The sequence below is a fragment of the Ricinus communis genome, chromosome 6, assembly GCF_019578655.1.
Source record: "Ricinus communis isolate WT05 ecotype wild-type chromosome 6, ASM1957865v1, whole genome shotgun sequence".
NCBI classification, from domain to species: domain Eukaryota; kingdom Viridiplantae; phylum Streptophyta; class Magnoliopsida; order Malpighiales; family Euphorbiaceae; genus Ricinus; species Ricinus communis.
Window position 1 is genome coordinate 4,261,976 of NC_063261.1, and position 12,129 is coordinate 4,274,104.

At 39.9% G+C, this 12,129-nt stretch overlaps 1 non-coding gene across 1 annotated transcript; it reads right to left on the minus strand.

Annotated features, from left to right (window-relative positions):
• Nucleotides 1-6,548: 6,548 nt before the first annotated feature.
• On the minus strand, nucleotides 6,549-6,652 carry LOC112534010. Its single transcript, XR_003078340.1, has one exon. It is a non-coding gene; the product is annotated as a small nucleolar RNA R71 (small nucleolar RNA).
• Nucleotides 6,653-12,129: the final 5,477 nt, after the last annotated feature.

Consider the following 12,129-nt stretch of genomic DNA (forward strand, 5'->3'; position numbering starts at 1 on the left):
CTCGGGAAAGTGAAAGCCTAGAGATACTCCTTTGTTCTTTGTTATATTAACCTAAAATTAGAGATAACTAATTTCTAAACTAACTAATAGCTACAAGCTAAGTCCTAAGGGAGATGCAAGAGTAATTGATAAACGAAATAATCAAGACAAGAAGACAAACCCAAAGGGAATCTAAACTAGTTGGCAATCAAACAAAAGATAAAGGATCGGTGAGTCTAATTATGCTACCCATGGATGAATTCTTAACCGAATTCGGTTTCTCTCTCGAGATAACCGAATTTCTAAACCTAATAACCTAAAGTTGGAATCTCTTCCTAACGATTGATTCTTAAATTAGCATTAAGCTTTAATCCGCCTCTATTAAGCTTTGTTAATTCTTAATCCGGCTAGTTAATTATCCTTATCTCTAAGCGATTATTAACCAGTTCTTGCTATTCGAAATTCGAATTGCCAAATGGATTTCTCAATCTCATAAAGCAATGTAAACATCGCAATTCACAATGTCTCATGAATAATGCATTATCTTATTAATACTGAAAACAAGAAGAATACAAAACCAACTCAAACAACCCAACAATATAATATCAAGCCAACATAGTAAAGAAATTCCAATGGATTTAATCAATCTAGCTAATCATGTTCATTCTCAAAATACACAAGAATTCAATTACAACAATAAGCAAAGGTAGAGAAAACCCGATTACACCCTTGGATGAGAGTAAACAGCCCCAAATCATTTTGCTCCAATTGAATCAATTCTTGTTCCTCTTGCTTGATTTGAAAATCAATCAACGAACCTCGCCTAATCTTCGATCCTTCAAGGGAATCCGATTGAAACCTTGATCCAAGTCTCTTGTTCCCTTGGTTTCAGCTCAGAAAACCCTTAGGGAGAGAAAAATTAGGGTTTGGGACGTTCTAACCCTAGTCGCCTCCTCCTTTTCCTCTCTTCATTCTTTTAATTAATACCCCCACATAGCCTCCAACACGAACTTGATGTGTGCTACTCGTGTTAGCTACAATCTAAAGTAGTCTAGCACTAATGGCGAGTATCAAGGTTGTATTCCTCGAGAAAGTGAAAGCCTAGAGATACTCCTTTGTTCTTTGTTATATTAACCTAAAATTAGAGATAACTAATTTCTAAACTAACTAATAGCTACAAGCTAAGTCCTAAGGGAGATGCAAGAGTAATTGATAAACGAAATAATCAAGACAAGAAGACAAACCCAAAGGGAATCTAAACTAGTTGGCAATCAAACAAAAGATAAAGGATCGGTGAGTCTAATTATGCTACCCGTGGATGAATTCTTAACCGAATTCGGTTTCTCTCTCGAGATAACCGAATTGCTAAACCTAATAACCTAAAGTTGGAATCTCTTCCTAACGATTGATTCTTAAATTAGCATTAAGCTTTAATCCGCCTCTATTAAGCTTTGTTAATTCTTAATCCGGCTAGTTAATTATCCTTATCTCTAAGCGATTATTAACCAGTTCTTGCTATTCAAAATTCCAATTGCCAAACGGATTTCTCAATCTCATAAAGCAATCTAAACATCGCAATTCACAACGTCTCATGAATAAGGCATTATCTTCTTAATACTGAAAACAAGAAGAATACAAAACCAACTCGAACAATCCAACAATATAATATCAAGCCAACATAGTAAAGAAATCCCAATGGATATAATCAATCTAGCTAATCATGTTCATTCTCAAAATACACAAGAATTCAATTACAAAAATAAGCAAAGGTAGAAAACCGATTACACCTTGGATGAGGAGTAAACAGCCCCAAATCCTTTTGCTCCAATTGAATCGATTCTTGTTCCTCTTGCTCGATTTGAAAATCAATCAACGAACCTTGCCCAATCTTTGATCCTTCAAGGGAATCCGATTGAAACCTTGATCCAAGTCTCCTTTTCCCTTGGCTTCAGCTCAGAAAACCCTTAGGGAGAGAAAAATTAGGGTTTGGGACGTTCTAACCCTAGCCGCCTCCTCCTTTTCCTCTCTTCATTCTTTTAATTAATACCCCATGTCGCCTCCATCATGGCCGTGTCCCTCGCCGTGTTGGGGACACGGGCTGGTGTTCCTGGCCGTGTTACTCTCTATGGTCGTGCTCCCTAAAAGCTTCTTTTTCTTTCATGTTTGACACATCCAACACGGCCGTGTTGGTAACACGGCCGTGTTGGTAACACGGCCAGTGTTGAATCCAACACGGTCGTGTTAACCTTCCGCATGGGCATATTTAGCTCGTTTCGGCAGCTTTGACGTCCAATTATGTTCCAATTCTTTCCTTTATCATCCTTTGACCTCTTGTAGACCTAATGCACATAAACATACATATAGGGTGAGTGTTGAGACCAATTCACATCCAAATGTCCATAAAATCAATCTTAAAAACCCCATTTAGATGTGTGTATTTTACGCACATCAAGAGACGAGCCAAGAAAGAACACTTTTTACTTGTGGGAGCCTTTTATCCTTACCCAAGACTCAACCCATGGTAATATGTCATTGTAATCTCCCTTAAGAACCCTGTTGCTTGCTATATGAAATGTTTTTTCCTTATAAGTATCTAAAGCCCAAATATTAAAGGCCTTGGCCTAAAAATGTGGAACTAGACTCTAGGCCCAAAATATTGCAAGCTTTTATACTTATACTCAGAAACATTGCCTTTTTTGTTTTAAATCTACTTTGAGAGCTTATGGCATGCGCGTCGAGCCTACTATCCCTTGTTAATAGAAAGCCCAAACCTAAAATTCTAGGGAAGAAAGACCTAACATGAACCGTGTGCATAGTAATAAGGTTGGAAGGATAATTGTATATTATTGTGTGTGCTACCCCCCTCTTTTTCTTCTATCTTTGTGCATTGCACGTGCATCATTTATTTCACGCATCGCATGCATTATACTTACCCTTTTTTTAGCCTTATAGATTTTCTTATGGGTTGGAAGAGGCAAGATAGTGGGAGATTGGAAAAAGTGCCTATTTATTTGAGAATCCGAGCTGTGTTAGAGCACCTTAAAAGACCAAGACGCCAAGATACTGAAGCTACATTTGAGATGGCTAACGAGAGAGCTAACGAGCAAGATGTTGAGATCCTGAAGAGCGCCATCATTGACAATTTATAGGGTGTGTTTCAGGAAGAGCTCCAATAACTCTTACTGGTATGGCTGTAAACCAAGCCTTGCCTATTGCTCCCATTACGCCGGCTAATCCTTGTTGTTGTTGACATGACTATAGTTGCCGCTAAGATCTCTGCGCCCCGCATTTCTCACCTCTTAAGCTAGTGGCTAATACTAATGTTGAAGACCCAGCTAGATTAGGACTTTGATGAGTTTATGCTAGACCAGGCTAAGAGGGAGACTGCCCTTGCCAGCAATGAAGCTGTGAGTGGCCTGAGAGCCAGGTTTGACCAAATGCAGGGTATGCTGGAAATCAAAGGTGTGGACCCTACCTATGATTTCGAGGAATTGGTTTTGATGGGAGAAGATAAGCTGCCTGCAAAGTTTATAATACTCGAGATAAACAAGTTTAACGGGAATGATGATCCGAAAGTTCATCTAAAGCAGTATGTAACAATCATGAGAATTACTCAGCTGAGTAGGACTCAAATTGTCAAGCTATTCGAATTATCGCTTGAAGGACCCGCTATTAACTGGTACCACGGTCTGGAAAAATCTGCCAAAGCTAAATGGCACGATTTATGTAATTCTTTTATCAAATAGTATGATTACAATACTTATTTGGAAGTGTCGATTAGGGATCTTGAGTCCACCAAGCAGAAGCCAAATGAGTCATTCTCTGATTTCTTGACTAGATGGAGGAATAAGGCGGGACTGATGAAGAATAAGCCCTCTAGAAAGGACCAAGTTCGTATGATGGTCCGAAACGTTCTTCTAAGATGGGTTGAAACGTTATAGATGATGAACCCAAAAATCTTCATGGACTTGTATGATGATGGGCTACAGGTCGAGGAGATTAAGAATGATAAAAGAAAGACTGTGAGAACTGGTGGAAAGGCAAATTACCAAGCTGGAGGGAGAAGGACCTGGATGTGAATGTTGTGCAACAACCAAGGAAGTTCTCCAACTTCAGATAAGCTCTTAAAGATTTTTGAGAGATTGGTACAATATGACATGCTCCAACCTACCACCCTTAAGAACCCACCAAACCCTACACACCTGGATATAAACCCAACAGCTATTGTAAATTCCACCAAGCACCTAGCCACCATACTGACAACTACATCCGGCTAAAGCATGAAATCCAAGACCTTATCGACACCGAAAAGCTCACCGACCTTGACCAATCCAGCACTAGAAGGAACCTCTTACCAAACTACAATAACACACCACCCCCACACCAAGTGTCCGTGATCGACCCTAATTTTAGCGAACAGAAGATCATGAACTCTTTTGTAGACATATGATGTGCATAGTTTTACACATGTTTGCTTGCATATTATTGTGCATTTTCTTAGTATTTATTGTATTTTTATTCTAAGATCACCTGTGTTTTATAAGTCCATCATTAGTGTTCGAGCAATTTTAGATTAATTCCGGGCGAAAACGGACGTAATCAGAAGCGTTTGACTTTAGGTTGAATTTTAGGAAGTCAACACGGCTCATGTTTGAGCCCGTGTAGAAACTCCAAAGCCGTGTAGCTTAAGCACTTTGAAGCAATATAGTTCCCGAGGAAAACACATCCCAGAGCACAGCCCATGTTGGCTAACACGGGCCATAACACACCCTTGCTCAATGCAGTTCACTTCGTCATTTAGAGACCAACACAGCCTGGACACGGCCCGTGTTGAGGAGCATGGGGTGAACATGCCCGTGTTGGCACGCAGTATAAAATTGAATGAGCCAGTAAAGAGAAAAGGTTCCACGATTTTGACTCTTCATCTTGCTCTGTAATTTCTCTAGACGCGTTTCAAAATCCCGAGGCGGCTTCTAGGAGACTAATTCCACCTTTTGACATCGGATTCGTGACTCTTAGGATTTAATTGATGATTGAAGAGGAGTTTTAGAGCAATTCAAGAAGCATTTTGGAGATCATTTGCAGTGTAGATCAAGACTTTGAGCTGGTCATCCAATCCTAGGGAAAATGGTGTACATGTTTTGATTTCTTTATTCTTTCATTGTAATTGAATTTTTATTTATTTTAGACATGAACATGTGTAGCTAGATTGATTGAATCCATTGGGGTTCCTTGCTATATTGGCTTTTGTACTGAATTATTAAGATTGTTTGAGCTTTCTTTTCTTATATTCTTTTTATAATTAATAATAAAATCGAGTTTTCTTTACATTGAATATGTTGATTACTATTCATAAAATTCTTTTCGTAATTGAAAAATTCTAATTGAATTTGGAAATTTAATTATAAAAACAAGTTAATTTTCACTTAGAGATAAGGTCAATTAATTTACCGAATTAAGAATTAACAAAGCTTAATAGAGGTGGATTAAAGCTTAAGGCTAACTTAATAATCAATCATTAGGAAGAGATTCCAACTTTAGGTTCTTAGGTCTAGGAATTTGGTTTTCTCGAGAGGGAAACCGAATTCAGTTTAGAATCATAATCGAACTCAACAATTTGTTATCTTTTGTTTGGTTGCCAATTAGTCTAGGTCCTCTTTGGGTTTGCTTTCTTATCTTGATTATTTCGTTTTCTCTTTCATTCTCGCATTACATTTAGAATTTAGCTTTTAGTCATCAGTAAATCTAGAGACCTTCGTTATTAGTTTTAGGCTAGATAACAAAGAACGAGTAGTAACTCTAGGATTTCACTTCCCCGAAGGATATGATATTTTTAATACTTGTCGTTATGCTAGGCTGCATCGATAGTTTCACTGCCTTAGTTGTAGTTGCATAAGCATCGCATCAAGTTTTTAGCGTAGTTACCAGGGAGCCTTGCTTGAAAACTAGAGTGAAATTTGTTATTTGTTACTTTAGCCATTTTTCTTTTATGTTTTTGTCATTGCTTTTTTATTCATTTATTTATTTGTTTGGGTTGTTGCTTCTTTGTTCATTTTAGGTAGTTTATGACTGGGAGTTCTAATCCTGCACCCGTAGACCCTCTGCCCGAACTAGAGTGATCCCTCAGGCAATTGAGGAAGCTTTTAAATATGGAGGAGGAAGAGCATATTGAGATTCCTATCCATATACCAGTAGACATGGGAGACGACAGCAATAACATTGCTAAAGCAAACAGGATGATGTACGAGTTTCCTAGACCTTCCTTGGAGAGGACGCACACTAGTATATTGCGGCCACCTGTCATTCAGATGGTGCAGTAGAGTGTACAGTTTGGGGGCTTGCCCAGTGAAGATCCTAATGCCCACATCATGAACTTCTTGGAGATTTATGATACCTTTAAGATTAATGGAACTACTGCTGATGCCATTTGGCTTAGGTTGTTTCCAATTTCCTTGAAGGATAGAGCAAGGAGATGGCTACAGTCCCTACCAGCTAATACCATCACCACTTGGAACTCTTTGGCTGAGAAATTTCTTTATAAGTACTTTCCTCTTGCTAAGACTGTAAAGATGCGTAATGATATTTCCTCTTTTGTGTAGTTTGATGATGAGGGCATGTATGATGCATGGGAGAGGTACAAGGACTTACTGAGATGTTGCCCACACTACAGTTTGCCATTATGGATGCAGGTGCGAACATTTTACAATGGCTTGAACTTAGACACGAGGCATATGGTGGATGCAGCTGCAAGTGGGGCTATCAATAGTAAGACGCTAGTGCAGGACCATAACTTAATTGAGGAGATGGCCACGAACATATATCAGTGGTCATCTTCTAGGAGTAGGCCAGGATGACAGGGAGTTGTCAACTAGGTATATTCTACATCAGCCTTGGCAGCTCAGGTGGAGCTTTTGGCCAAAAAGATCGATCGACTCGGATGCCGATCCATGCGGCCTGACTTGGTGTGAGTTTTATAGTAGCCCTTTCACGATTCTGCAGTAAGGCAGGAGGTATGTTTGCGTCTCCTTCATCTTCTTCTACTGACCATGAACATGTTGATTATATGGAAAATGCGCCCAGGCAGTAAAACAACCCATACAACAACACATACAACCTAGGGTGGAGAAACCATGCTAACTTCAGGTGGCGAAATAACAACACCTAGGGTCCACGAGTTTCGAGAGGTTGCGATAGCCCAAGATGTTCTCCCTCGACTCCTGGAACCAAGAGAAAAAGCCCAATTTAGAGGAGTTGATGACGAAGTTCATGTCCAATTTAGAGAACAGGTTTCAGGAGATGAACACAGCTTTTAGAAATCAGCAGGCCTCCATACAGAATTTAGAGAATCAGGTAGGCCAGATTTCTAAGAAACTGGCTAAGAAACAGCCATGGATGCTCCCTAGAACCATAAAGTCTAACTCGAGGGAGCATGTCAAGGCTATCACCTTGAAATCAGGTAAGAAGCTATCTAGTTCTTTACCTATGGCTAATGATAATGTTATTGTGCAGGATGAGCCAGCCAGGAAGGAGCCAGAGCCTGAGGTGATAGAGCCTGTGCGAACCTAGGACAAGAAAAAGAGTCCTGTGAGAGAGTACCAGCCTCTAATTCCATACCCTGCCAGGTTGAAGCAAGAGAAGGTTGATCAACAGTTTGGTAAGTTCTTGAATTTATTTAAGCAGTTGAGGATTAACCTACCTTTTATTGAGGCTATATTGCAAATGCCTAGGTATGCGAGGTTCCTGAAGGAGATTTTAAGCAACAAGAGGAAGCTGAAGGACTTGGGACTTATGAGATTAAATGAGGAGTGCTCAGCCATTCTTCAAAATAGGCTGCCAGTGAAGAGGCATGATCCAGGGAGTTTCACTGTATCCTGTATTATTGGTGATTCGCCTATTAGCAGTTTGTTTGAGAAATTAGGTTTGAGTGAGCCTAAACTTACTAGGATGAGCAAACGGTTAGCAGATAAGACTGTGAAATATTTAAGGGAATAATTGATGATGTACTTGTTAAGGTAGACAAGTTTATATTTCATGTTGATTTTGTTATTATGGATATAGAGGGTGAGAGTAGCGTGCCTTTAATTCTAGGTAGACCTTTTCTTGCAACATCTAGGGCTGTTATAGATGTGTGTGATGGGAAATTATAGCTTAGAGTAAGTGATGAAACTATTACCTTAGACCTTAACACTTCTATGAGATATTCACTTGACCATGATGATACTGTGTCTTCTGTGGATGTTTTGGATATTGTGGAGTCTCGATTGCAGGAGATATTACTTGATAATCCTTTGTAGGTAGCATTATAGGATGACGATGAAGAGTTGTCCAACGAGGATGTGTTAGAGCAACTTGCTTGTTTGCTGGCTAGTAAGCCCAGCAAGTCTACTGACCATTTTATTGATATTGACAGGTCAGGGGTGTAGAAAATGAGACCTTCATTTGAGGAGCCACCAGCTCTGGAGTTGAAGGAGTTACCGAGGCACTTGACCTATGCCTATTTGGATAAGGCGGAGAAGCTGCTAGTGATCATTGCAGCTAATTTGAATCCTGAGGAGAGGGAGATGACTTTGGCTTCGCTCAGGAAGTATGTCAAGGCCTTTGCATACAAGATTGCGGACATTCCTGGAATCAACCCCTTCCTTTTATTGACCAGATGTTAGAGCACTTATCAAGACATATGTTTTATTGCTTTCTTGACAAATTTTCAGGTTATTTTTAGATTTCCATTGCACTTGAGGACCAAGAGAAAACCACTTTCACTTGCCCCTATGGTACGTTCGCATACATGAGGATGCCATTCGGTTTGTGCAATGCATCTACTACTTTCTAGAGGTATATAATGGTGATCTTCTATGATATGATTGAATAGTCTATGGAGGTGCTCATGGACGACTTCTCGGTATTTGGTAACTCTTTCTCCCATTGTTTGCTTAACTTAGAGCATATGCTTGCGTGCTGTGTAGAACCTAACCTTGTACTGAATTAGGAGAAGTGCCATTCTATGGTGATAGAGGGTATTGTGCTAGGGTATAAGATTTCATATGTAGGGATAGACATAGATAGAGCTAAGGTAGAGACCGTTGCTACCCCCTAGCTCGGTTAAGGCTGTTAGGAGTTTCCTTGGTCATGTAGGTTTTTATAGAAGGTTCATTAAGGACTTTTCTAAGATTGCTAGACCTTTGACTCAGTTTCTTGTAAAAGATGTTCCATTTGTATTTTCTGATGATTGTTTGCAGGCTTTTAAGTTACTTAAGGAAAAGCTAACTACAACCCCTATTATGGTTTCGCCTAATTCGGGGTTGCCTTTTGAGCTAATGTGTGATGCTAGTGATTTTGCAGTTGGAGCTGTTTAGGATAGAGGCTTGACAATAAGTTTCAACCAATCTATTATACTTGTAAGATATTAACAGATGCCCAAGAGCACTATACCACTACTGAAAAGGGGTTGCTTGCTGTCGTATACGCTTTCGACAAGTTCCGCTCATACTTAGTGCTATCCAAGACCGTAGTCTACACGGATCATTCGGTGTTAAGGTACTTGTTTGGAAAGCATGATGCTAAGCCGAGACTCATTCGTTGGATTTTACTTTTGCAGGAGTTTGACATTGAGATCAAGGATAAGAAGGGTGCAGAGAACTTGGCCACAGATCACCTTTCGAGATTGGAGAACCCGAGCTTAGATGCACTTGATGAGAGGGCTATTGATGATAGTTTTCCTGATGGGTACTTGTGTTCTATTCAGGTATCTCCGGATCTCCCTTGGTTTTTCAATTTCGCAAATTACTTGGTTGCAAAGGTCCTACCAAAGGGTATGATATTTTCGCAAAAGAAGAAATTCTTTGCTGATTTGAAGTACTACATTTAGGAAGATCCTATTTTGTTTCGAGTTTGTGCAGACCAGATGATTCGGCGATGCGTGTATGGGAAGGAGATCCTCCAAATTTTCAGGCATTGCCATGAGGGACCAACGGGAGGTCATCAAGCAGCTAACCATACTGCCAGGAAGGTTCTTGATGTTGGATTCTATTGGCCGACCATCTTTCAGGATGCTAGAGCACTCGTTTGAGTTTGTGATGCATGCTAGAGGTCAGGTTACATCTCTACTCATGATGAGATGCCCCGAACAAGCATTCAAGCGGTTGAGATTTTTGATGTTTGGGGCATTGATTTCATAGGGCTCTTTCCTCCTTCATTTAGCAATAAATATATTCTTATTGCTGTTGAGTATTTCTCTAAGTGGCCGAAAGCATAAGCTTTCCCTACTGATGATGCTAGAGTTATTACTAAGTTCCTTAAGCGATTGTTTGCTAGGTTTAGCATATCTAGGGCACTAATTAGTGATAGAGGGACTCATTTTTGTAATGCTCAACTGGAGAGAGTACTTCAACGATATGGAGTAACCCATAGGTTTTCTATACCCTATCACCCGCAGACTAGTGGGCAAGTAAAGGTTACTAATAAGGATTTGAAACGCCATCTTAGAGAAAACCGTGGGGGTGAGTAGGAAGGATTGGGCAAATAAGTTAGATGATGCACTTTGGGCATTTAGGACAATATATCGTACTTTTACAGGTTTTACACCTTATAGGCTTGTGTATGGGAAAGCTTGCCATTTACCTATTGAGTTAGAGCATAGAGCCCTTTGGGCCTTGAGAACTTGCAATTTTGATGTTAATTCTATAAGTAAACAGAGACAGTGGCAGCTTAATAAGTTGGATGAGTGGTGCCAACAAGCTTATGGCACTCATTCATCTACAAGGAGCGGACTAAGAAGTGGCACGATAAGCGTTTGAGGGGCTCCAAGAAGTTTTGAGTTGAAGACCGAGTTTTGCTCTATAATTCACATCTCCGTTTGTTCCCAAGGAAGCTCAGGAGTCGTTGGTCAGGACCGTTTATAATCTAGCAGGTGTTCCCATATTGCACGGTTGAGTTGCATCATCCCGAGAAGGGAAATTTCAAGGTGAATGGCCATCGCTTGAAGCATTATCATGGAGACTCATTTGAGGTTGAGGAGTGGGTCAACATGGTTTTGTTCCAGCGAGAATGACCTTTTACATGAGTCCAGCTACATGACTTGGTAAAAAGAAGCGCTCTCGGGAGGCAATCCCGAGCTTATCCTTTGCATTTCTGCATTTTTTAGAATTTTACTATTTTCTTCTTCTTTTGTAATTTTCTGCTTGGCTTGTTGATGTGCATAAAATACACACATCTAAATGGGGTTTTTAAGATTGATTTTATGGACATTTGGATGTGAATTAGTCTCAACACTCACCCTATATGTATGTTTGTGTGCATTAGGTCCAAAAGAGGTCAAAGGATGATAAAGGAAAGAATTGGAGCATAATTGGACGTCAAAAGCTTAGAAAGCAGCTAAAATGCGATCATGAGGAAGCGAACATGGCCGTGTTAGTTTCAACAGGCGTGTTCCCAACACGAACACCAACACGGTAGTGTTGGGTGTCATCAAACATAAAAGAAAAATAAGTTCTTAGCGAGCACGGCCACAGAAAGTGACACGGTAGGAACACGGGGCCGTGTCCCAACCACGGCCAGAACATGGCCGTGTTGGAGGCGGCAGTTATTAATTAAAGAGCAGAGAGAGGAAAGAAAGGAGGCGGCTAGGGTTAGAGCGTCCCGAACCTAATTTTCTCTCCCTAAGGGTTTTCTAAAGGCTGAAACCCGAGGAAAAGGAGACTTGGATCAAGGTTTTGATCGGTTCCCTTGAAGCATCGAAGATTGGGCGAGTTTGTTGATTGATTTTCAAATCGAGCAAGAGGAACAAGAATCGATTCAATTGGAGCAAAAGGATGCAGAAATTTGTTTACTCTCATCCAAGGGTGTAATCGGGTTTTCTCTACCTTTGCTTATTGTTGTAATTGAATTCTTGTGTATTTTGAGAATGAACATGATTAGCTAGATTGATTAAATCCATTGGGATATCTTTACTATGTTGGCTTGATGTTATATTGTTGGATTGTTTGAGTTGGTTTTGTATTCTTCTTGTTTTCAGTATTAATAAGATAATGCATTATTCATGAGACGTTGTGAATTGTGATGTTTAGATTGCTTTATGAGATTAAGAAATCCGTTTGGCAATTGGAATTTTGAATAGCAAGAACTGGTTAATAATCGCTTAGAGATAAGGATAAT